Source organism: Dendropsophus ebraccatus, chromosome 7 (genome assembly GCF_027789765.1).
Source record: "Dendropsophus ebraccatus isolate aDenEbr1 chromosome 7, aDenEbr1.pat, whole genome shotgun sequence".
Taxonomy (NCBI): Eukaryota; Metazoa; Chordata; class Amphibia; order Anura; family Hylidae; genus Dendropsophus; species Dendropsophus ebraccatus.
Window position 1 is genome coordinate 113,029,926 of NC_091460.1, and position 26,456 is coordinate 113,056,381.

The 26,456-nt window shown below is 44.4% G+C and overlaps 1 protein-coding gene across 1 annotated transcript in view; it reads left to right on the top strand.

Annotated features, from left to right (window-relative positions):
• Window positions 1-8,483: 8,483 nt before the first annotated feature.
• Window positions 8,484-26,456, top strand: part of ARHGAP24 (Rho GTPase activating protein 24) — a 536,725-nt gene continuing 518,752 nt past the window's right edge. Inside the window, exons 1-2 of the mRNA XM_069978214.1 lie at window positions 8,484-8,778; window positions 21,301-21,454. The gene's annotated coding sequence lies outside the window, so the exon portion shown is untranslated. The remainder of the gene's footprint in view (window positions 8,779-21,300; window positions 21,455-26,456) is intronic.

Below are 26,456 nucleotides of genomic sequence, written 5' to 3' on the forward strand. Positions count from 1 at the left end.
CCCCAAACGTTACCATATTGCATTCTTTTTTACGATTTCACCTATTTATATCTTCATAAATAATATATTTGGGATTCCGTCATTCATGTTATGGTAAAATTAAAAACGCCATTGCAAAGTACAACTATTCCTGTAACAAACAAGCCATTACATGGCCTTGTAGATAGAAAACTGAAATTGCTAGAGCCCCTAGCTCCCTCCCTGGAGGGAAAAACGAAAATGCAAAGATCAAAATTTGCGCGGTCCACTGGGTCATTTTGGGCCTGGTCCTCAAAGGGTTAAACATTTCCCTGTGTGTTGTCTCTCCTGTGTGTGTTATGTCTGTATCTGAACACCAGGTGGCAGCAGAGAGCAAATTAGTTTGTAATTATATTAGTATAGCTGCATGGATGCAAGAAGAGTGAGTAATCAGAAGTCCTGATACCTCTGAGCCCTATAGAAAGCAGCAGACCTGGTATGGTAGTTGCTACTCCCTAGATTCAGAACACATGAATGCCCAGCCCTGCTATGTGCAGGGGTGCCCAGAGTGGCTGTACACCTGTCACCTTTAGAGCAGGGGTACTGAAGAATTTTTCGTGAAGGTCCACTTACCGGCCTCTATTGTCAGGTGAAGGTTCGAGCTGAACACAAGTAGGAAACGTGTTTTGTTAACTTTTCACAAACATTGAACTATTTACATACAGAATTAATGCTTATTAGTGGGAAAATTGGCATTTTTTTTCTTTCACCAGCCCTTATATAGCCCTCCTATGTGCTCCCCCAGTAGTATATAGCCACCCTGTACACTCCCCCACTAGAATATAGCTCCCCTGTTGCTCCCCCAGTAGTACATAGACCCCTGTGCACTCATCCAGTAGTATATAGACCTCTGTGCTCTCCCCCAGTAGTATATAGACCCCCTGTGCGCTCCCCCACAATATATAGTTACTGTGCAGAGCACAGCTTAGTATACAGCTATACTGAGCGGCAGCAGGGGTTTGGGCAACTGGCCTCTGTGGTCTGCCAGTTGAGGACCCCTGCCCTAGGGGATGCAAGCTTGTTATTTACTGCAACAAAAGGTTTTCTTCAGATGTTTTTCTGCTTTATTTTCTTGGATTCATAACCTTACCTATGATTCCACATACAAAATGTGTCCCTAAGCCAAGTTTTAGCTTTAGTCTAATCTATCAGAGATATATCTATATTTTATATATGGGACTAATACATGCCTACATAGGGCTGGGCGATATGGCCAAAAAATAAAATCTAAATTCTTTTACATTTTTTTTCTCGATTTAAATCTCAATATTTTTATTTATTTATTTTATGCAGGGTGTAGGGGAGTAGCAGTAGTGGGCGTAGTAGCAGTTTTGGAAGTAGTAGTATCAGGAGTGGGGGTAGTAGTAGAGTAATATTGGGATAGTAGTAGAGCAGTATTGGGGGTAGTAGTAGAGCAGTATTGGGGGTAGTAGTAGAGCAGTATTGGGGGTAGTAGTAGAGCAGTATGGGGGGTAGTAGTAGTGTAGTGTTGGGGTAGTAGTAGAGCAGTATGGGGAGTAGTATTGGAGGTAGTAGTAGAGCAGTATTGGGGTAGTAGTAGAGTAGTATTGGGGTAGTAGTAGAGCAGTATGGGGGGTGGTAGTAGTAGAGCAGTATGGGGGGTGGTAGAGCAGTATGGGGAATAGTATTGGGGGTAGTAGTAAAGCAGTATTGGGGGTAGTAGTAGAGCAGTATGGGGAGTAGTATTGGGGGTAGTAGTAGAGCAGTATGGGCAGTAGTATTGGGGGGTAGTAGTAAAGTAGTATTGGGGGTAGTAGTAGAGCAGTATGGGCAGTAGTATTGGGGGGTAGTAGTAGAGTAGTATTGGGGGTAGTAGTAGAGCAGTATGGGCAGTAGTATTGGGGGTTAGTAGAAGAACAGTATTGGGGGTAGTAGTAGAGCAGTATGGGGAGTAGTATTGGGGGTAGTAGTAGTAGAGTAGTATTGGGGTATTAGTAGAGCAGTATGGGGAATAGTATTGGGGTTAGTAGTAGAGCAGTATTGGGGGTAGTAGTAGAACAGTACGGGGAGTAGTATTGGGGGGTAGTAGTAGATTAGTATTAGGGGGTAGTAGTAGATTAGTATTGGGGTAGTAGTAGAGCAGTATTGGGGGTAGTAGAGCAGTATTGGGGGTAGTAGAGCAGTATGGGGAATAGTATTGGGGTAGTAGTAGTAGAGAAGTATTCTCTGCAATAGGAACACTTATGTCCCTAGCAGTGGCTGCCCTATATAAGCCGCCCCGTATCCCTGGGCCCACCATAGACCATGTATGACACCAGCCTCCCTGTCCCTGGACCCCTGTCCCCCTCACAGGGTATAGGACATTACAGCCCCCCAGACACAGCTCACACCAGGTTCATACTGACTCTTCTATGCAGAGATGATATAGAACTAAAAGTCCCACAAAAAAAACGTGACACCCAATAAATCTTTCCAAGATGAATGAAAAAGCCCATAAGGCGCCTGAACCCCCGGAGCTACAGCGCCCCCATAGGCTGTCAGTGTCAGAGAACACACAGTGACGCGGCCGCAGCTCACACCCTGTGTCGGTACCTGCTGCCATCAGGAGCCTGAACAGCACCAGGACCGCCGTGCGCACCAGCGGCATCTCAGTCTCACACAGTGCTCCGGGGGTTGTGGAGTGGGGGGTTCGGTGGGTGGGGTCGGGCAGTCCTACTCTGACCTGCAGGAGGAGCAGCTTGCCCGGAGTGCCACTGCTCCCCCTGCAGGTTGGAGGGCATTTTTTTTCTTTTCCTTGAAAATCGAATTTACGACTTTCAAAGAAATTGAAATCGATTCAAAAAATCTAGGCGAATTAATTTGATTAATCGCCCAGCCCTATGCCTACATATACCGAAGGACAAAAACATGCAATATTCTACTATTCCTGATGGAAGAAAACTGTGGAGATCTTGCTGAATATCTGCATGAAATTTGGAATTACAGTAAATGTTAGATTTTTCAGGAAACAAACGTGATATATAATGCCGTGAAATATTATTTGCCTTGATTTCTTCTATATTGGCTTACTGCTCACATTTACATGTTTTATATCAGCTTCGATTGTCCAGGCATGATGGGAATTGTAGTTTTGCAACAGCTGGAGGGCCACAGGTTACCCTTCCCAGAGCTGTCTTAAAGGGTAACTCTTTAACTGGTTTCTGAAAGATATTTATAGATTTGTAATTTACTTCTATTTAAACATCTCCAGTCTTCCAGTACTTATCAATTGCTGTATGCCCTGCAGGAAGTGGTGTATTCTTTCCAGTCTGACCTTCCTGTCTTGGACAGAGGGGACAGCAGAGAGCACTGTATGAAACTGGAATACACCACTTCCTGTAGGACATACAGCAGCTAAGTATGGGAACACTTGAGATTTTTAAATAGAAGTAAATTAAAAATCTAAAAGTTTCTGAAACAAGTTGATTTGAAAGAAAAAGATTTTCACTGGAGTACCCCTTTAACAGCATTATGGGCTCCTGGGCAGAGCTGTGAACTGCCTCCCCCACACTCCCCAATCCCCTCCCCCGCAATCTTGCAACCCCTCGTTCCCCTGGACAGACCCTAGCCAAGAAAAAATGCACATTAGCCATGGACAAATACACATGACTTGGCCGCTCGCTTCCCTGCACAGCTCTAGGCCATACTCATTGTTTTTGAGACCCCGCTTGGCGCAAGCACATTATGATGATACAATCGTGCGGGACATGGGTCCGATGGCTTCTTGTTGCAGGGATTTGTGCAGTGCAGCCTCTAGTAAGAGCGGCAGGGGTGAGGGGTGGATGGGGAAGACAGGTCCCTGTGGTGCGGGCCGTGGCTTCAATCTTACAAAAGAGAACGACATTGACAGACAGTGGAGCGAATTGCTCATCGCTGCTTTGTCTGTCATTCAGTATTGTACAGTCAGAGAGCAGAGGGGCCCCTATGGGTACTATTATGCAAAGTGAATCTCGGCCCTACTTGGCCAATTACCATTAGTTCCAGCCAACAATCGTTTGGTGTAATAGCTCATGCAGAAAGGCAACGATCAGCCAACATGCACGATGTCAGCTGATCGTTACCTTTCTGCATGAACCAAAGTCTTGATAATGATAGCAACGCTCTGCTGGCCATTGCTCCGTGTAATAGGAGCGGCAGCACCAGACCGCTGCTGTATTCCATGTGCCACCCAGATGATCTTTAGCTGCTCCCCGCGGCCTCCCCACTCCTCCCGCTCCGTAATAGCACCGATATTGCTCCTAAATATCAAGCCGTCTAATACAGCCCTAAGAGTTGTGGCTCCCCGGGCAGCCGCCTACCCTCCTGCCCAATGGGAAAGATGACCCCGTCCCTTCCCTGTTTTAGATGATCCGAGTATTTTTAATATGAGCAGCAAGAATGCAAGTAAACACAAAATGCAGCTGAAGATAAAGATTTATTAACAACCAATAGTTAAAGTGAATTCCGGTTAAATAAGGCTTAACTGCAGCATGAATTCCAGAGCGATGAAGTACATGTGTATGTACCCGGTCTGTCAGCCATCACTCGTGGCCCAGCGCTGTGTGCTTGCCAGCTAAGGTGTCTTCAGCACAGTATGAGCAGTGCCTGCCAGATGCAGAGGGGAGGGTGGCGGCTATGGTAAGATGGAGTCTCAGGTGGTAATAATAGATGTTGAAAGGCAGATGGTAAAGATGGTAATGCCAGATGTTATAGGCAGATGGTAATTCCAGATGTTAAAGGTGGTAATGCCAGATGTTAAAGGTGGTAATGCCAGATGGTAGATGGTAATTCCAGATGTTAATACAGATGCCATATGTTGATGCCAGATGTTGATGCCAGATGGTGATGCCAGATGTTGATGCTAGATGGTGATGCCAGATGTTGATGCTAGATGGTGATGCCAGATGTTGATGCTAGATGGTGATGCCAGATGGTTATAATGTTTCTGTTTTCTATAAATCTGTAGGAGCAGAGACACCAAACAATGATGGTAAGCAAAGAGGTGAAGGATACTTTATACTTTAATTATAGTTCACATCTTATGGCTCTTTATAGAATTTAAGAAATGAATAATTTCCTACAGAATATTCTAGTACTAAAACTGAATAAGCTGTAAAAAAAATATTTACAAGTTCTTACAACACAGTAATGGCCGAAATGTGTGGGGAAATCAGCCATGGCTATAGAGCAGTGCTACTCAATTTCAGTCCTCAGGCCTCACCAACAGTTCATGTTTTGAAAATATCCCATACAAAGGACACCTGTGATACTACCTGATGCACTGAGTATAATTATATCACCTGTGAAATACTAAGGAAATCCTCAAAACATGACCTGTTGGTGAGGCCTGAGGACTGGAATTGAGAAGCACTGCTATAGAGGGTCCATTTCTAGGCACTCCATACGGTCCCCACGGCACTACTAATTCACAGAATGGCTGCTGTCACGGAACACACTACTAATTCACAGAACGGCCGCTGTCAGTGAAGTTCATCCCAGACGGTACTGCAGTACCAGACGGAAGAAGTTAATTTCTTTTGAATTGGAATGCGGGAGGATTCAGGTGTGCCTGCGTTCCAATTCACCATAGCAGACAATGTAAAGTGTGGCCGGAGCCGGACTTAACATTGTCTGCACTGTCAGTTTTTTTGTGGCTGATATTCAATAAATAATCACCACACAAAATTGACGTGTCAGTTTTTTGTGCGGCCGCAAGGAATGCCGGCCGGAGTGTATACAGTGTGTATACACTCCGGCCGGGATTCCATTGAAATCAATGCAATGTATTTTTTCATTTAATAACGGCTGATATTAAATAAAAAAATACACTGTGTGAATTTAGCCTTAAAGCGCAAACCAGTAACACTCTAACTCTGCAAGTGTAAAACAATGTGCTGGGCTTAAGCCCCTTTTACACGGGCCGATTATTGGCAAGGAGTGTTGCTAAAAACATACGGCCAATAATCGGCGCCTGCAAAGGTTTTAGTGATCAGCCGAGGAGCAGGAAAACGCCCACTCAGCGGCTGATCCCATCTTTTGTGTGGGGGGAAAAATTTTTGACATTTCTGAGCAGTAGGTAAGGGTGGCATTGTGTGGAATGACTACAAAAAGGATCTTGTATACTCACAGTTTAGTCCACGATGTTCGGACGTGAACAACAAAAGAAGGATCTTATCCTAAGGAATAAAAGAAGAAAGCTGACATGAAGAAGCTTTAGAGACCCCAGGGGAGGAACGTATCCCGGTGGCATCTTTGTGCTGGATATGCCCCATGACTGGCACCACTAGATGGCGCCTGTGTGCAGATATATAGTGTGTGCAGACAGGTTTTATATCAGTGTCTTATATTGGGGCAGTAAGACGTCTATATGGTGGTGTGATCTATAATGTGTCTGTATGTTAGTGTACTATAATGTGTCTGTATGTTAGTGTATTGCATCTCTCTACTTACATAGCCAGCCTCCTCTCCCTCTTCAGTGCGCGACGCTCCTTCTTGATCAGTCGACGCTCCTTCTTGAGCTCCCTTGCCAGATCTTTTTCAGTCTCCTCTCTAATGTACATAAAACATATATCAGGTTATTTGTAATTATATAAAGACTGGGAGACATTACCCCAGTCTCTAGCACCAATATAAGAGAATCCCACTGTGTGATAACTGATTGAAAAGTACAGGGTCTTACCTGATAGTATCGAGAGTGGGCCGCCAGGTATACTTCTGAAAGCCGCCACTGGTAAAGAACAGAGCAGGTTAGGATAACATAACATAAATGGAATCTACAGAAAATATTCAGGTGTTTGGATTATTTTTCCTTCTACATGGAAGACTCCACCATACCTGAAAGCATCAGGAGCCGAACGGACCAAGGACAGCCATCTGCAAGAGAAACCAGAAGAAGAAACACATTGATAAGTCTTTCAAAACTAGTGATGCATAGAACTACCCACACTACCCAGGATATAAGTGGTCATGGGGTATAAGGACATAGGTGGCCATGGGGTATAAGGACATAGGTGGCCATGAGGTATAAGGACATAGGTGTCCATGGGTTATAAGGAGATAAGTTGCCATGGAGTATACGGACTTAAGTGCCATTGGGGAATAAGGAGATAAGGGCCCATGTGGTATAAGGAGATAAGTGGCCATGGGGGTGAGGGGTGGAAGGGGGGTAATACTTACGCCTCATCAGGTCCGTCGTCCTCAGCAGTCTTGAAATTGTTAATCCTTATATAGGGAAAAAAAGAGAATGATGATTAGTTATCTCTTCTAGCAGCTATATAGGGTTAGCTATATAAAACATTCAGATGTATGGAATGTTTTTTCCTTCTACAAGGAAGACTCCATCATACCTGAGAACCTGAGGGTATGGAGGGACCACCAACAGCCATCTGCAGGAGAAACCAGAATAAGAAATATATTGACAAGTCTTCCAAAACTAGTGCTACAGAGAACTTCCCAGATTTATTTCAGAAAGTGGCCATGGGGTATAAGAAGTTAAGTGGCCATAGGGGATACTAAATTAAGCAGCCATGCACAGCATCATCATTTACCTCCATGGCCATAGAGTAACCAGGAATGCACAGTGCATGGCTGTTTACTATACCAGAGCATGGACACCTATCACAATGATAGAAGCCCCGACCCCATGAGACAGGGCATTTTGATGCTAGCTTATGTGGTGGCGGTGGTGTGTGTGTGTGTGTGTGGTGGTGGTGGGATGTTAATACTCACAGCTCATCAGGGTCCTCAACCCAGGGGTCTGGGTCCTCGACCCAGGGGTCTGGATCTTCAGCTATAAAAAAAAACAGAAATGAGATTTACTGAGATATTCAATATAAGTAAATTGCCCAATCCCTCCCCCATGTTGCTTGTAGAATCCAATTGTTTACATGGCGGACAAATGGGGAGCATGGGGGGGGGGGGGGGGCTCGGAGAGGATGGTGGGAAGGCGGGGAGGATTGTGGGGGGTAATGGTGGTGAGAATCATGGAGAGACTGGCAGGGGGATGGCGGGTGGATGGAGGATGATAGGGGGTGGGGGATGGCGGGGGGATGGTGGATGGCAAGGGAACGGAGGATGGTGGGGGTTGGGGTGGTTGAGGGTGATACTTACAGTGCAAGTTGCACACTGTAGACCATTTCTGCAATGATAAAACAGAGTAAAGCGAGTTAGTATCATTAGAAAATTTCAGCTGTTACTCCTAATGATAATGATGATCAAAAAAAAAATAATAAATAAATATATATAATATATTATATTTGATACAAACAACTTGCAGCACAGCAGTAACAGAGGGAGACCAGCAGGGGGCAGCACCAGAAACACATAGCAGGTACCTTGCTGGAGATTTATGGCTCTGTCTATAGTAATTTCTGCGTGTTGCCCACAGCAGCCAATCACAGCTCAGCTTCCATTTCTCACATTGCTCTGGTAAAATGAAAGCTGAGCTGTGATTGGTTGCTATGGGAGCTCTGGTTGCTAGGGGCAGTGAGAAGCATCTAAAGGACATCTCCCCAATCTCTAATCCATCAATTATCTTCATGGTTAGAAATAGGAATAATTGTGGAGATTGGATGCAGTAACTGTGGCTGTGATGGGTGCAGCGCCCCCTATAGGCTGACTGCTGTGAATATGCATAGAGACTGTGACAGTGTGAACAGGCCCTTACCTTCATAGTCATTGCAGTGATCTCTGTTATCCAACACGAGAACCTGAGGAAGAGAGAAGAAATGTTGTTTTTAGTGCGGCTTCTTGGTGTTTCTATGTAGCGGATCACTCACCAATGTAAGTTCTCTACTGTGTGAGATTTGGGGGACACCAGGCTTGGGGGGCGCAGAGGGCTCAGTACAGGGTGGGGGAGGGGGAGATAGAGGGGGAGATACTTACACCTATACTCCTACTCCAACTCTGAAGAGTTCCGAGATCTGCAGAGCCTTATCATTCATGTATGTCATCATGTGTGGCTGATGTCACTCTGTGATGTCATAGAGAAACCAGACAGCCAATCAGATACCAGATCATTGCTAGGTGTAATTTGCATATTGATAGATATATAGATAGATAGATAGATCGGATATAGATCATTGATTGATAGATAGATAAATAGCTAGATAGATAGGAGATAGATAGATAGATAGAGAGAGATAGGAAATAGATAGATAGGAGATAGATAGATGATTGATATATCGATCGATTATGGATAATGTTACATATAAATAGGTAGAACACATTGGATTTTTCCACCCCACTATGTAATGATGTAACTGTGTATATATTATATCAGCTCTGGGCAGGTCGGGTATTGTAAGGAAAGCGGTAAAGCAGAAACCAAAGATTCCCCAGGTAATTTTGAAGTCTTTGCAGCTTTCTTTCCAGCCTTTTCATAGTGCATAGTTCATAGTGCATATTTAAGCTTACAAATCTACCAATGGTTTCACATAATGGATAAAAGTCGGAAAAGTGGAAGCGGCTGTTCAACTAGGCAGGTGTAATCATTGCTATAGTACATAATCTGTGTAACCTCTGTATAGTCCTCTTTTACTGGTCTGGTGTCTCATCCTCTACTATTGTTGCTCCTCTGCAAGCCCTGATCTAATGTCCTCAGCAGAGAAGTAACTTCGTTCATCTGCCCTAATCCAAATCCTGTAACAGGGCTCCAATCTGTAGCAACAGTCGACTTTAATTTTATAGGGAGCCCTTGGGCCTGGTACACCTGCACACCCTGTAGCTATTCTCCTGGCCCATACTAATAACACGTCACCAGGGCCTGTTAATCACTGTGAGTGTAATATCACCAAGGCCAGAATGACAACCAGTCAGTGCTCCCCCGAAGAAGCCGCATAATGAAATGCATGTAGTCGTCTGAAGTATAGGTCCTGATATATTTTATGTGTTGCATATTCTGTATGTGTATGTATGTATGTATGTATGTATGTGTGTGTGTATAAATATATATATATATATATATATATATATATATATATACTGTGTATATATATATATCTGTATTTTCCGGCGTATAAGGCGACTGGGCACATAAGGCGACCCCTAACTTTTCTAACTTTTAAGCAGATTGTCAGGGGTTCGCCTTATACGCCGGAAAATGTTTTTTTTTTTTAACTTAGCTGCAGATAACCCCTGCCTGACAGCTGCGGTCAGGCAGGGGTTATCTGCAGCTAAGTTAAAAAAAAAACAAAAAACATTTAACTCACCTAGGGCCACTTCCTGGCCTCCGCACACTTACTGTACCGTTCCTGGCACAGGCAGTGTGACGTACACTACCAGCGCCGGAGACGACGCTCGCCGAACCTCTCCCCAGCAGCTAGGCATCTCATCGGAGAGGCTCTGAGATGCTCGGCTGCTGGAAGAGCTTTGGGAGAATGAGAGAGGCGCCGGAAGTTCCCGAAGCCTCTCTCATTCTCCTGAAGCTTTTCCGGCAGCCGAGCGTCTCCGAGCCTCTCCGATGAGCCTCTCGGCTGCTGGGGAGAGGTTCGGTGATCTCTGTCTCCGGGAACAGTACGGGAGGTGTGCGGAGGCCGTGAACGGGCCCTAGGTGAGTTTTTTTTTTTTTTTTTTTTATAGTGGTCGCCCCATACAGTGGGTATGGGGCAATTTTTTAGCCCCCCCACCGTATGGAACAACCCCCGACTTTAACACCGATTTTTCGGGGTTAAAATGTCGTCTTATACGCCGGAAAATATGGTATATTGCATTTTTTGTAGGTGTATATGACAAGTAGTCTTCCTTTACAAACATACATAATAGCTGGTCCAGTTTTAATTTAAAGGGGAACTCTGGAGATTTTTTTTTATTAACTTGTTTTATAAAGTTTTATAGATTTGTAAATTACTTCTAATTAAATACCTCCAGTCTTCCAGTACTTATCATATGCTGTATGTCCTGCAGGAAGTGGTGGATTCTTTCCACTCTCTGCTGCCACCTTTGTCCATGTCAGGAACTGTCCAGAGCAGGAGAGGTTTTCTATGGGGATTTGCTGCTGTTCTGGACAGTTCCTGACATCGACAGAGGTGGCAGCAGAGAGTGGAAAGAATCCACCACTTCCTGCAGGACATACAGCAACTGATCAACTCCTCCCATATACTGATTGGAGTCTAGAAGACTATCAGGATTCTGCACCACATTTGTGGTACCATTGACAGGGACAGGGGTGGTGCTATTCCTGTGAATTGTGGTCAAAATAAGGACATCACATTTGTCCTTATACTTAACCAACAACATACTTTAACTGGAAAAGCCCCTGCTCTCACCCCTTGGCATCGGTTGTCTTACTGGATGACTTGAGAGGCCTTGCTGATTTTTGTCGCAATCTACAGTAGCTCGGGCAGCGATGGACTGGAAGAGGGGGATGCTGGTATTAAAGTTATCCATGTACAGGTGGTAACCTTTATCCAGCAGTGGGAAGATCAGTTCCCAAACGATCTTGCCACTACTCCTAGGATGGGGGAGCATTCTGGGGGTTGAATTCGGGTGTCCCTTCCTTCATACAGTCTAACATCATGTTCCAACTACGTAAGTTCCGTAGTAATTACAGCCATTGTAACTACGACCGTGATTACTACGGAACTTACATAGTGCTGCCTTCTAAGGAATACCAGCCGGAGTGTATACATATGGTATACACTCCGGCCAGGATCCCTAGCGGCGCCACAAGAAACTGACATGTCAGTTTTCTGCGCCCGCTATTTAATTCACACAATGGAACTATTGGTCTATGGAGCTGTGTGAGGTGTCATTTTTTGGGCCATGTGTTCTTTCTATCGATACCTTGATAGCGCATATGCGACTTTTTGATCTCTTTTTATTACAATTTTTCTGGATTTTATGCGATCAAAAATACGCAATTTTCCACTTTGGGATTTTTTTTACGCTGTTTACCGTGCAAGATCAGGAATAAAATAAATTAATAATTTGGGCGATTACACACGCGGCGATACCAAACATATTTATTTATTTATTTTTATTTATAACATGGGTAAAGGGGGGGGGGCGGTGATTCAAACTTTTATTAGGGGAGGGGGTCTTTTTATTAATAACAACACTTTATTTATTTTACACATATACTAGAAGCCCCCCTGGGGGACTTCTAGTATATGCACACTGGTTTCTCATTGAGATCTATGCTGTATAGTTATACAGCATAGATCAATGAGATAGGCACTGAATTGCTTTCGGCTGCTGCAGCCGAAAGCAATTGAGAGCCGAGCCGGGATCAGCGTCATTACGGCGCTGACCCCGGCCATTGAGGGATGTGTGGATCGCTTCTCTGGGACAACGGGGGGGGGGGGGGGGGGGGCGATCCACACCACTAGACACCAGCGATGAGGCTGCATAAAGGATTCAGATGCAGCTTTCAACTTTGACAGCTGCATCTAAATCCTTAATTAGCGGGCACGGCAATTGGAACATGCCCGGCCGTTGAGGGATGTGTGGATCGCTCCTCTGGGACAACATCCTGGGGGTGGTGGTGATCCACATCACTAGACACCAGGGATGATGCTGCATAAAGGATTCAGATGCAGCTGTCAACCTTGACAGCTGCATCTAAATCCTTAATTAGCGGGCATGGCGATTCGACCGTGCCCGCTAATCGCCGCGGTACCGGGCTACATGTGGCACCCGACACCGCGGCGGTTCAGAGCAGGGTCGCCGCATCTTGTTATATATGTTCCTCAAGTCGGTACGATTACAATATATAACATGTATAACTTTTATTTTATTTGATGGCTTTTAAAAAATTCAAACCATTTTTAAAAAAATATATGTTCCTTAAAGGGGTATTCCAGGGAAAATCTATAAATTAGCAATGGAAAGGGTTAACCAAGGTTAACCCTTTCCTAATATACTTACCTGTCCGTTTTTGGCCCCCCAAGGAGATCTCCGGTCCGGTCACGTGATGGTCCGGGCTGCAACTCGCGGATCCTCTTCTTCCGGTTCGGTGACGTCACCATAGCGGGCCGGCGTCGGCTCTCCTATTAGCAGCAGAGCACTAAACCCTGACTGGCTTGGTAGCGTGTAGCCAATCAGGATTCAGTGCTCTGTGTCCCTGCTGTACCAAGTTAGCCGGGTGCTGATGTCCCCGGCCCCCCTCCTTCATGTATTATCACCCCAATCTCTCCCCCGGCCCTCTGTATAATTGTATAATCACCCCGATCTCTCCCCCGGCCCCCCTCCTTCCTGTGTATACAGTCCTATTCAAAGATCGCTCAGCCCCCGGTGTAACTGCTGCCTGCGCTGGCCCCGATCTCCGCACCTGTACTCAGCTGACAGGCGCTGTGTACGAAGCAAGGAAGAAATCTCTCCTGCACTCACTTACACAGCGCCTGTCAGCTGAGTACAGGTGCGGAGATCGGGGCCAGCGCAGGCAGCAGTTACACCGGGGGCTGAGCGATCTTTGAATAGGACTGTATACACAGGAAGGAGGGGGCCGGGGGAGAGATCGGGGTGATAATACATGAAGGAGGGGGGCCGGGGACATCAGCACCCGGCTAACTTGGTACAGCAGGGACACAGAGCACTGAATCCTGATTGGCTACACGCTACCAAGCCAGTCAGGGTTTAGTGCTCTGCTGCTAATAGGAGAGCCGACGCCGGCCCGCTATGGTGACGTCACCGAACCGGAAGAAGAGGATCCGCGAGTCGCAGCCCGGACCATCACGTGACCGGACCGGAGATCTCCTTGGGGGGCCAAAAACGGACAGGTAAGTATATTAGGAAAGGGTTAACCTTGGTTAACCCTTTCCATTGCTAATTTATAGATTTTCCCTGGAATACCCCTTTAAAATCGCTCTATTTCCAGGCTTATAGCGCAATTTTGTACTCTGGAATTGTTTCGCGCTTACGCCGTTTACCATGCGAGATCAGGAATGTGATAAATTAATCGTTTGGGTGATTACTCATGGGGCAATACAAAACATGTTTATTTATTCATTTATTTTTATACTTCTAGTATATCCACACTGATCTCTCATAGAGATCTATGTATTCTATTGCTTTCGGCTGCTGCAGCCGGGATCGGGATCAGCGGCATTATGGCACAGACCCCGGCCGGCCTCAGAGGCGGGGATTGCGATCCCCCCCACTAGACCACCAGGCAAGTGAAAAGCTGCTTCGACTTTGATAGCTGCATTTAAAAAGCTAATTAGCGGGCATGGCGATCGGACCATGCCCGCTAGTAGTCACGGTCCCGGGCTGCATAAAGCACCCGGAATTGCGGTGGTTCAGAGCAGGGCCACCGCGCGGCCTTGCTCTGAACTCCCCTAATGACCTCTGGACGTACGGGTATGCCCAGGGTTTTCTAGGGGTTAAGAGAGGTTCAAAGCGTGGGCTGGGGTGATCTCTGACTTGTCCTCTTGTAGGCATTTAGCACTGCATAGTCTCTGAGTTCTCCATACATGTGTGTCTCTATCCACTAACACAACTCAAGTGGACTGTCCTGGACAGTTAACCTGGCAGAACCAGGCCCTGGCTAAGTTCAGCAGGGATGCCTGTTCAGTGTGTCCTACTCCTTGGAGAATCAGAGGGAAACTGACGCTACACTTCCTCCCTCCAAGTGACTACTTCCTACAGGGTATGTAAGAGTCCCTGTGAGTGGTGGAAAAGAGAGTGTGCACAGAAAGGAGAATAGAGATAGGTAGAGAAGAAAGAAGTATCTCCACTGGTCCACAGAATGACATAATATAAAGAAATAGAAACCCTTTAGTGACTACAGCTTTGCAATACATGTATACAAGTTTATACACAAAACACTGACATCTAGTGGTGAAACTCACAAACACCTTCATCACCACCTTAAGTTTGAGTACTAGGCTTTTGCAACAGGTGCCAGATAAGGAACACCTGCGGTGGGACACCACACCTATAGATGGGATGTCTTGATCTTTTTGTCTCCCCTATATATAATGTAACAAAAAAAAAATCAACAGTTCTGGTGCTTTTTTGCTTTTTTACGCTGTTCACCGTACTGGAAGACTACAGAGGAAGGTAAGAGACCTATGTCAGTCAGGGAAAATGATCAGGACTGATCTGGCAGTGACAGGAGCAATCGTAGCACTGAAGGGGTTAATGGTGGGTGGCTGCGCAATTGCAGAGACCCTTCATTAAACGTGATAGCAGCTCAGCCCTGAGCTCACTTCATTAAGCCTCTAGACTTACTGGCGTACTGGTACATCATGGGTCTTCAAGTGACAGGCCCCAATGACATACCAGTACGGCATGAGTACTTAAGCGGTTAACTTACCGTATTGTTGTCCAAGATGACAACCTTCACAGGCCAACCATGGATGACAAATTGGTCAGCAAATGGCAGTCTGAAGTCCCTCATGTATGGTCTGCTTAAAGGGGAACTCAATTTTTTTTTGTTCAAATCAACTAGCAACAGAACTGGAAGACTTGTCATTTTTAAATAGAAGTAATGTAGATATCTTTCTTACATTAATTTTTTGGTACCAGTTGATTAAAAAAAAAGTTTTCGTTTTTTTTTGTCGCTGGAGTTGCCCTTTAAGGGGTATCCACAGGATCTCCAGAGCGAGGCCCAAACTGTTGTGAGTGGAGCTGCATGCTGGAGTCAGCAAAGAATGACACTCAGCTACCTTCAGCAGCCCCATAGACAATAAATGGAGCATCAGAGTGCATGCGTGAATCGTTGTTCCATTCATAACAATGAGATCTGTTCTGAAGATCGGGTCCTAATGATCAGACGCCACACAATCCCTTTAAAGGGGTTATCCAGCGCTACAAAAACATGGCCACTTTTCCCCCTACTGTTGTCTCTAGTTTAGGTGCAGTTTGCAATTAAAGGGGTTATCCAGCCTGGGGGCACTTTTTTGGTGGAGGTGGCTGAAATAAAAGACGTCCACTTACCTCCCCGGTTCCAGCGGCGGGTACCGCATCACGGCGCTCCTGTGCCCGGTTCCCGGCCGCTTCCTGGTGTCTGACGCCGCCCGAGATGCTACGTCTCAGGGCCGCTCAGCCACTCAGTGAAAGAGGCGGGATCCGTGTGAAGTCCGCTCGGATCCTGCCTCCTTCACTGAGTGGCTGAGCGGCCCTGAGACGTAGCGTCTCGGGTGGCATCAGACACCAGTAAGCGTCCGGGAAACGGGCACCAGAGCGCCGTGATGCGGGACCCGCCGCTGGAACCGGGGAGGTAAGTGGATGTCTTTTATTTCAGCCACCTCCTCCCCGATACCCCCAAAAAAGTGCCCCCATGCTGGATAACCCCTTTAAGCTCCATTTACTTAAATGGAACTGAGTTTCAAAACCCCACCCAAAATGGAGACAACAGTAGGGGGAAAGTGGCCATGTTTTTGCAGCGCTGGATAACCCCTTTAAGATCAGAGGCCAGCTCTAGACCATCTTACATTTGGCAGACTAATTTATAGAATAACTACACATACACTGAATTATGTGTCTGCTGACTTACTGTGTCTGGAAGTGAACGAATGCACCAAAGAGCAATTGAGTCACTAAGAACTGCTTGCTTACTATTATAAGGCCAGACTCCATTTATCTGCTTCTCAGTATGGGAATATAGAGAGCTGTAAGTGCGGGGCACAGTTAGAAGTATATACTCTCAGAGGCAGAGCAGGAAGAGTCTGCTTATTATTTCATTGTTTTGAAATAAAGTGGAGTCTGTGAAATCAGTAGTTTGCATTATTTAATTCTCAGAAAGCAGAATATATCTCAGCATGAAAAAAACATGTTATTATATATAACTATAAATCTAATCAGGCATTTACATTGTAAACAAATGACTAGGCAAAAAGGGGGAAACATGCCGATCCATTTTCTGCATGCATTCACACTAGCGTTCTGTTACATAACCATATATGATACCATTAACTCTACAGTTCTTTACGTTTTAGAAACATTACAGGGTATGTTCATACTGGCAAAGCCTTTCAGTGTTGAACTGTGCAGACATGTCCAGTGATGCATGTTTGTCTCTGGTGAATTACGGTGCCTCCTGACGCTGGGTTAGGGTATACTGTCCCGGCCTCCACCCTGTGCCTCCTTACAAACCTAGAAAGAGGAGAATGCTAACTGGTTAGAAAGATCTTAGATCTAATATCATTATAGTGTTACAAAATATTACCGCTAAACACAGTCCAATATTCCCCCACACAGTTACAAACAGTGGTATATACAGCTGTACACAAGCTCTGCACACTGTATAAGTAATTACAGTGCAGTTACGTCCAGTGATTTACAGGTAACATCTTCTCTTGTTAGAGTCATTCACTTTCTTGTCTCCGTCCGGCTCAGACCGCTATAAAGATTCTTTCAATCATGACTTGTTTTTGCACAATGTGCCAGACAAGCATCTTAGGTTCCTTACTGTCCCAGAACCTTCCCCATCTTTTTCCCACCTACACAAACCTCCTATTTATAGTGCCACAAAAGTTATTATTGTTGTCCCCCTTGTTGTCCAACAGAGAATTACTCTTTCGTGCACCACACAGTGAGTGTTTAAGTATGTGAGTTAAGTGGGGGTAGTTAGTTTCCCCATTAGGTACACACTGTAGGTGGTCCCTCTGTTAAGTAGGTAGGAAGGTTCCCCCTTTTAAGTATGTAGGCAGATCCCTTCCAGTGATTAAAGGTATTGTCTGGCTCAGGGTGACATAAAAATAAAAAAGAAGCTATACTCACCTCCTCCCAATCCCCTGCAAGCCCTGAAGAGATGGGTCCCATACACCCTTTGGCCAGAAGACTCATGCAAGGATCCACAATCAATGTCCTCCTTCTACTAAAGTTTAGGGAAAACCAAAACTGCTCCCAGCTTCCCCTTGGGCTCCCACCCCAGTGTCCACCAGGAAGCTCTCTACTGTGTCAAGAATACAGCTAGGCAAAACTGGTTTGGCATCTCTGGAATAGCCTCCAATACTCTCTGTACTACTGACATGGCGGAGAGCTTTTATCCACCCTTGACGACCACCTACGTACAATGCACACTACAGAACACACACATGATTGGGATGCATGAAATAATGTTATGTATACACAACAACTACACCGTACATGCTCTACACAATGTCAGGGTCAGATTTATTAATACGCACAGTAGGCTAGTGCCTATAAGTGGCCTTGGGGGGTGGGTGTCTTGTAAATGGAAAATTTACATATGAATGCACTAAGCAATAGTATTCATATGTTAATGTAGTTGTCACATTGCTGTGTGAATGATATAAGAGCAGAAAGGTTGCAAAATGTGTTGTATATTGCAAAAGGTGATATGGATGTTATGTTTTTTTTTCACGGCCAGAAAATATTTCAAATCCATACATGCCTAAAGGTGGTGGCCTAGTGGATTAGTAAAGACACTGCACCCCATACAACAATGCTTCCCAAACAATTACATACCTATTGTTCTAACTTTTAAAATCTAAATCAACAGGGCATGTGATATAAAGCATTTTTACAATTGACATTTTGTTATAATATTTTTTTAGTTATCAAGTTTTATAACACAGCTATATTGAGGCCGGGTTCACACTGCATTTTTGCCGTCCGTTTATTGTATCGGTTTAATGAAAAAGCTAATTCAAACATGGATACATTTATGTCCATCCGTTTGAATTAGTTTTTACATTGACTTCCATTATAAAGAAAAACCGAATTAATATTTTTTAGCATACACAAAAATGTGGTTGACTACGTTCTTGAGTACGCAAAAAAAAAACCCAGATGCATTTTGATCTGTTTTTTTTTAAATCCTTTTTTTAAATAATGGAATTCAATGGAAAAACTGATCAAAACGGATGCACACAAATACATTTGTTTTTTCAACCGTTTAAAAAAAAAAAGATTTAAAAAACAGACTGCAAAAGGCAGTGTAAACCCAGCCTTACTTATATCCAGGTCCAGTCTCCCGAAAGCTGCTTTTTTTCTTGTGCTGGTTGAAAAAGGAAAAAAAACTAAACACAGGAAGGCTAGTACAGAGTGTCATGGCTCAATGTGTCCATCAAGCTAATGACTGCCTTCTCTGTGAGCTCAGATGAATGGGACTTCCTGTGTCTGGTCTCTTTTTTGCCAACCAGCACAAGACTGCAAAGCTGCCTTCAGGATACTGGACCTGGATATTGGTAAGTATAGCTTTGTTATAAAGATAAAGAATGATAACTAAAAAAAAAAAAAAGTAAAATGCTTTATATCACATCCCCTGTGTATTTAGATTTTGTTATATTGACAGGCACCCTTTAAATATATTACTATATCCCTGATCACTATTGGAGGTGTTTATGCATTAAAGCGACTCTGTACCCACAATTTGACCCCCCAAACCACTTGTACCTTCAGATAGCTGCTTTTATTTCAAGATCTGTCCTGGGGTCCGTTCAGCAGGGGATTCAGTTATTGTCATAAAAACAATTTTTAATCCGGCAGCGCTGTGTCTAACGGCCGGGGCTTAGATTTGTATATGCATTAGGCTGGCACACCCTCTCCGTCCTTCCTCCCCACCCTCCTCATCATTAGAAATGATCCAGGAACATTTACTGCTGTTTGAGCTTTGCACAGGTGTATTAACGATCCAGCCCATGTTCATTATGCACACAGCTGGGGAATAGGAAGAAATCTGCCTGGAGCATTCCTAATGATGAGGAGGGTGGGGAGGAGGAACAGAGACGGTGTGCCAGCCTAATGCATATACAAATGTAACCCCCGGCCGTTAGACACAGCGCTGCCGGATTAAAAATTGTTTTTATGACAATAACTGCATCACCTGCTGAACGGACCGCCGGACAGATCTTGGAATAAAAGCAGCTATCTGAAGGTACAAGTGGTTTGGGGGGTCAGATTGTGTACAGAGTCGCTTTAAATTTCAACAGTGTGTGAACAGAGACTTTCTGTGTTTTTGGTTGCAAAATACTGACCAAAATACTAAGCAAATAAATATACTGTGTGGGAACAGAGCCTTAAGGCCAAGTTCACACACTGTATTTAGCAAAAAACAACGGCCGTTGTTTATTGGTAACAATCGACTACATTAAAGTGTATGGAACACACGCACAAAATAATTGGCATGTCTATTATGTACAAAATAGGCTGTGCTCACAGTGTAAAGTACAGCTCCTGACCGTACTTTACACTGTGGTCTATAGTAAAATTGGAGTGCTGGCATACCCGAATGTGCCCGCATTCCGATTAAAATCAAGTGATGTTCATCCGGCCAATATTGCAGTGTTGACTGGGTAAACATTTCAGACACATGTTCTTATACAATGTGAACATGGCCTAAAGAAGCGAAGCGCTTCCTTAGCTCGGCAGTCGGCTTATCAGCCTGCTGTCTTTGAACTCCATGCTGCTCTGCTCCGGTTGCTTGGAAAAGCTGGATCTAGGAGAAGTTTCCCAGGACTAAATACAGCTTTTCCAGACACCTGGAGTGAAGCGGCAGGCAAATTTGGGCGTCAACAAATTTGGTTATCCCCTGAAAAATACATAAAGAGAGCTTATAGCGTTTGCTTCCTGCTCCTCTTAGGGTGCGTTCACACTGAGGAATCCACGCGGAGAGGTTCCCGCAGACTCCGTTGCTCGTTGCCCGTTAACTCTCCACCCATGCCATAGACTCTATTCAATGCTCGGGCAGATTCCGCCATCCGCCCAAAGAATTGACATGTACATTTTTTGGGTAGACAGCTAAATCCGCCTGACCATACAATGGAGCCTATGGGACGGGCGGATATTGAGCAGACGTATGCGGTGGAATCCACACAGATTCCTCAGTGTTAACGCACCATAAGGCCATGTTTACATGGTGTAAGAGAGCGGCCGGTCTCTGAAAAGATCATCCCCGTCCGGTACTGCAGTACCGGATGGATGATCTTTTGGCCCGCAGAGTTCTGATGCGGGCGCATCCATGTGTGCCCACATCAGAACTCCCCACTGCACGCTATGAAGCTTGCTTCATAGTGTGCACTGACATGGTTTTCGACGGCTGCTATTCACTGAATAGCGGCCGCAGAAAACTGACATGTTAGTTGTTTGCGGCGCCGCTAGCGGTCCCGGCCGGAGCGTATGCTACGTGTATACGCTCCGGCCAGGATCCCATAGACACCCGGCCAACGTATTTTCTCATTGCAACAACAGCCGTAGAAATACGAAAAAATACGTTATGTGAACATAGCCTAACTGTAGATCCAACGCAATTGTTTCCATTCCTTCTCCCACACTTGCTCCTTATCCTCTCTATAACTTCCATACTGAACATTTATCAAATTGTCACTGTTTACAAATGGACTTTTAAGTTTATCTTGCCTTTTAACTTCATTGGCTGATTTTCTTTTGATTTGACAGGGTCGATTTTAAGGCAACCTGTGCCGAAGAATAGAGCCAGTAGGAAACCTAATTAGAAACATTCTAGACTTTTCTTCTGCAGTGGACCACTATGGCTAATTCATGTCTGTCAGTTCACAGGTGGACAAAGGTTGCATTTAGCTTCACAGTGGAGGTATGTGAAATGTGAAAAGTAATGTGCCTACATCCACAGAGCGGTTGTGGAGAACCCTATAATAGAACTTGATTGGAGTACTGCTCCTGATCCTAAAAGCAACAGAAAAAAAACCCTCCTATTTCATTGTAATTGCTGCATTCGTAAGTGGTGCTGATAAAATTAGAAGCAGCAGAACATGTTGGTAACAAATGGCTGCATGACCACTGTGCCGCTGATCTGAAGCTCCTTTGTTTTACTGTAAAGACTAGAAATATTTCTCATGCTACACACACCATAAAGGACTACATTTCTCTAGCTATTAACATTTATGAAAATTTTAATCATTGTTATCATAAATAATAGTTATGCAATTGCCCTTTGCTCCAGAATAGTATAAATGTGTATGTTACAATTGAAGAAACTTTTCTAATCATATAATTTCATTTAATTCTAGTCTGGTACTAGACAGTATTGCCCTTAAAGGGAATCTGTCAGCAGCCGTGCCCTACCTGAGGTGCTGTAGCTGTGCTAGTGAGCATGGTAACTTTTGGCAATTTGTCTTATGCACGATTCGGCTCTCCTACAGTAAAGAAGTGTCAAAGGAGTTGTTAGAGTAAAAGAGAACAAAGGCAGCGCTCTTTGTGCAGGACCAGATGCAATAGGATGGATAGAATTCCAGTAATGGAGTAAAATAGAGTCCCCTCTCACCTGGCTGAGTTTTGCAAGATCGAGGCACAACTCTCCTTGCGTATACTCAAGAAGGGAACCAGTGTTCAGCCTTCCTGCAAACCCATGCCAGGGCCATAACAAGATGCATCTGATGGAGAGACTGGTCCGGTCTAGAAAAGTTTAATGCTGAGCCTTTTATATATGTTTTTATTATTTTACCAAAGTAGTTTTTTATACTTCATCTGTTTGGAGTAGTTGTGCATTTTAAGAGGAGTTGTGGCTCTGGGTTTGTGCCACAGTCTGGCATGCCTCACCACTCCTTCCTCCTCCCTCCTCTTCATGAATAATCAATGCTGCCCGGCTTCCTGCTCGCTCAGCTGTCAACCAGTGTCTCTGATTGCAGATCAGTCCTCTGTAGGCAGTTTATGTCTGAAAGAAACACTCAGATATATTTGAATCTCTGAGCCCAAAAGTGTTGGAGCTATGGTCTAAGGGTAAATCATCTGTGTAGAGATGACCAGCAGTTCTTTCTTTGGTTCAAATCCCCTGATGGAAATGAAATATAGGTCTAAATTCTTTTTTCTTCTTCTCATTATTGTATTATTTTTTAAGGCTTTGCTCACACACACTATTTTTGCTCAGTGTTTTTCAACCAAAACCAGGAGTGAGTTGAAAACACAGAAATGCTATGTTTACACACAATTGAAATTTAGTGGACAGGCATCATGTAATGGCAAATAACGTCTGTATTAACCCTTTGAGGACCAGGCCCAAAATGACCCAGTGGACCGCGCAAATTTTGATCTTAGTGTTTTAGTTTTTCCCTCCTCCCCTTCTAAGAGCTCCAGCACTCTCAGTTTTCTATGTACAGGCCATGTAAAAGTGCTTGTTTTTTACAGGAATAGTTGTACTTTGTAATTCATTCATTCATTTTACCACAACATGTATGAGGGAATCCCAAATATATTATTTATGAAGATATAAATAGGTGAAATTGTAAAAAAGAATGCAATATGGTAACGTTTGGGGGGTTCCTGTGTCTACCTAATGCACTATATGGTAAAAGCGACATGATACTATTATTCTATAGGTCAGTCCGAACACAACCATATGCAGGTTACACAGATTTTCTAATGTTATATATTTTTTTTAAATGAAATTCTTTTTTTTGGCAATTAATTATAAATAAAATAGCCCTATTGTGATGCTTATAACGGTTTTATTTTTTCACCTACGGGGCTGTATGGGGTGCCATTTTTTCCGCCATGATCTCTAGTTTTTATTAATACCATATTTGTGAAGATCGGACGTTTTGATCACTTTTTATAAATTTTTTTTTATATATAATGTAACATTAAATCGGTAATTCACGCACTTTTCCCCCTATTTTCGTGTATGCCATTCTCCATTCGCAATAACGCTTGTTATATTTTAATAGATTGGACAATTACGCACGCTACGGTATATTATATGTTTATTTGTTTATTTATTTTTATATGTTTTATTTATATAATGGGAAAGGGGGGTGATTTCAACTTTTATTGGGGGAGGGGTTTTGGGGTAGTGTTAGTGTTTTTAACTTTTTTTTTTTTTTACACATTTGAAGTCCCTTTGGGGGACTTTTACATACACTAGTGTGATTACACACACTGATCATTGCTATGCCATAGGCATAGCATTGATCAGTGTTATCGGCGATCTGCTCATTGAGCCTGCCTGTGCAGGCTCAGTGCAGCAGATCGCCGATCGGACCGCACGGAGGAAGGTGAGAGACCTCCGGCAGTCCGTTTTACCGATCGGGACCCCCGCAGTGTGACATCGGTAAGTGACAGGGGACTCCCCCTGTCACTTACACTTAAACGCCGCGATCGCGGTGTTTAAGGGGTTAATGACAAGCGGCAGCGCGATCGCTGCAGCGTGTCATTACCGGTGAGGTCCCGGCCCCCACCTGCTATGAAGAGCGCTCCGCTCCGGAGCACGCTTCATAGCGGGAGAACCACCCAGGACGTACAGTTATGCCCTAGGTCGTCTGGGGACAGACTGCCATGGCGTAACTATACGCCCTGGGTCGTCTAAGGGTTAAAAAAACAGCAACTATTTTCCATTAAATAGCATCTATCCAATAGAAACGGCCATCATTTTGACGGTGTGTGAACATAGCCTTTTTGTGCTTTTAACCCTCTCCAGAAATGAGTAAAGTCCAAGTACAGGCTGTGCCTGCATTTATTATCTAGTACAAACAAATAAACAAACAGCCTCAGCTTCAGGCATAACACAAAATAAACTTGTCCAGCAATAACTAAACAGAAGGCGGCCCTGTCTATACATTTTGACTAGTTGCAATGACACGAACACAATAACATTGTATAAGGTCCAGTCTTTACCATGGTCAGGTATACAGCTCCTCCGGCGGATCCTATGCGCTCCCCCCCCCCCCCCCCCCCCTCCCGCACTCCCACTTGAAAATCTGGCCGTCCCATCGGCTCCATTCTATTCAGGCAGATTCCGCCGCATCTGCCCAAAAAAGAGTTAACATGTCAATTCGGAATCTGCTTGAACATAGAATGAAGCCTATGGGACGGCCAGATGTTCAAGCAGGAGCGCGCACGGAATCTGATGGAGGTTATCCACATGGATTCCGTAGTGAACACGCCCTTACAGCACACTCAGCTGCACCCAGCCTCACTCTATCCATCTGCAGAATTTATGGACATGCTGATGGTCCAGCTTCATCACCTGTGGTGCCCAACTCCAAAGAATATCTGTGGAGGAAATAGAATGGACAGCCCCACTGTATTCTTCTGGAAGATATATTCTATTTTTTCCCAAACTGGGGGGAGGAAAGTGAAGTCTGTCTTCCCAGCACATGACATTTTTTTTCTCAAATCAACTGATGCCAGAAAGTTATCTAGATTTGTAAATTACTTTTATTTAAAAATCTACACTCTCCAGTACTTATCAGCTGCTGCATGTCCTGCAGGAAATGGTGTATTCTTTTCAGTTTGAAACAGTGCTCTCTGGTGACACCTCTGTCCATATCAGGAACTGTCCAGAGCAGGAAAGGTTTTCTATGGGGATTTGCTACTGATTTAGGCTATGTTTCCACAGCATAAGAGACCGGCCGTTCCGTGACCCTGAAAAGATCATCCAGGCCGGTACTCTCTGCTGTGGAATACCGCCTGCCTTAGTGTGCCATAGCTTGTCTATGGGAGAGCGCGTGCTCCTCTGCTGCTGCCGCTCTCTGCTCGAATAAGTGACATGCCACATCTTTGAGCGGCAGCAGCGGAGGAGTGCACGCTCTCCCATAGAGAAGCAGTGTCACACTGAGGCAGGCGGGATTCCGGAATTACGCTTGATTTACTCAGAGTGAACATACCCTAAGGGGAATATTTTTCTTTCAAATGAGCTGGTGTCAGAAAGTTATACAGATTTGTAATTTACTTCAATTTAAAAATTTCAAGCCTTCCACTACTTATCAGCTTCTGTAAGTGGTGTATTTTTTTCAGCCTGACACAGTGCTCTCTGCTGCCACCTCTGTTTGTTACAGGAATTGTCCAGAGCAGGAGAGGTTTCTATGTGTATTTGCTACTGCTCTGGACAGTTCCTGTCATGGACAGAGGTAGCAACAGAGAGCACTGTGTCACACTGGAAAGAATACACCACTTTCTTCAGGATATACAGCAGCTGATAAGTACTGGAAGGCTGCAGATTTTAAAGTAGAAGTGAACTACAAATCTATGTAGCTTTCTGATACCAGAAAGAAAAATAATTCACATGAGTTCCCCTTTTAAATCCAGTTAGTTTTTATTTTTTTTATTTCATCTCGAAGCCCTAGCAGTTTCAGCTCTGCTACATCTTTGCATTCACTAGCCTATAATGGACTAATCTCGTCTTGTTCTTCGGATACAATGAGGCAGGCATATGTGACAAAGCACGATCCCCACCACAATCGGCCGCTAACGGCAATGTTAATTAGAGCGTTGCAGGTTAATTGATCCAGTGAAAGTCATAGAAATGCAAAATAAAAATGGCTATTATCATACTTCAACAGGGCAAGATTATGAATCTGGTGCTGCTTAGGGGAGCCAGCAGTCAGTCAGTTACCTAGCAAGATGCTTGAATAGGTAAACTACGTGTTAAAAGCATCTGGGCTTTCTGGTTGGTTGGTTTTGAAATCTCCGAATGTCTTCATCCAGTGTGAGCCGGAGGAACGGAGAGCAGCAGATTCATTTCATTCTGTTACCGGATCGCTCTTTCTGAAGTGTCTTTTATACCTTAGTCTGTGACTACTGACCAGCGGCAACTCTTTCTGGACAGACAAGCAAGATTATTTCTACTTGGTATTGGTAAA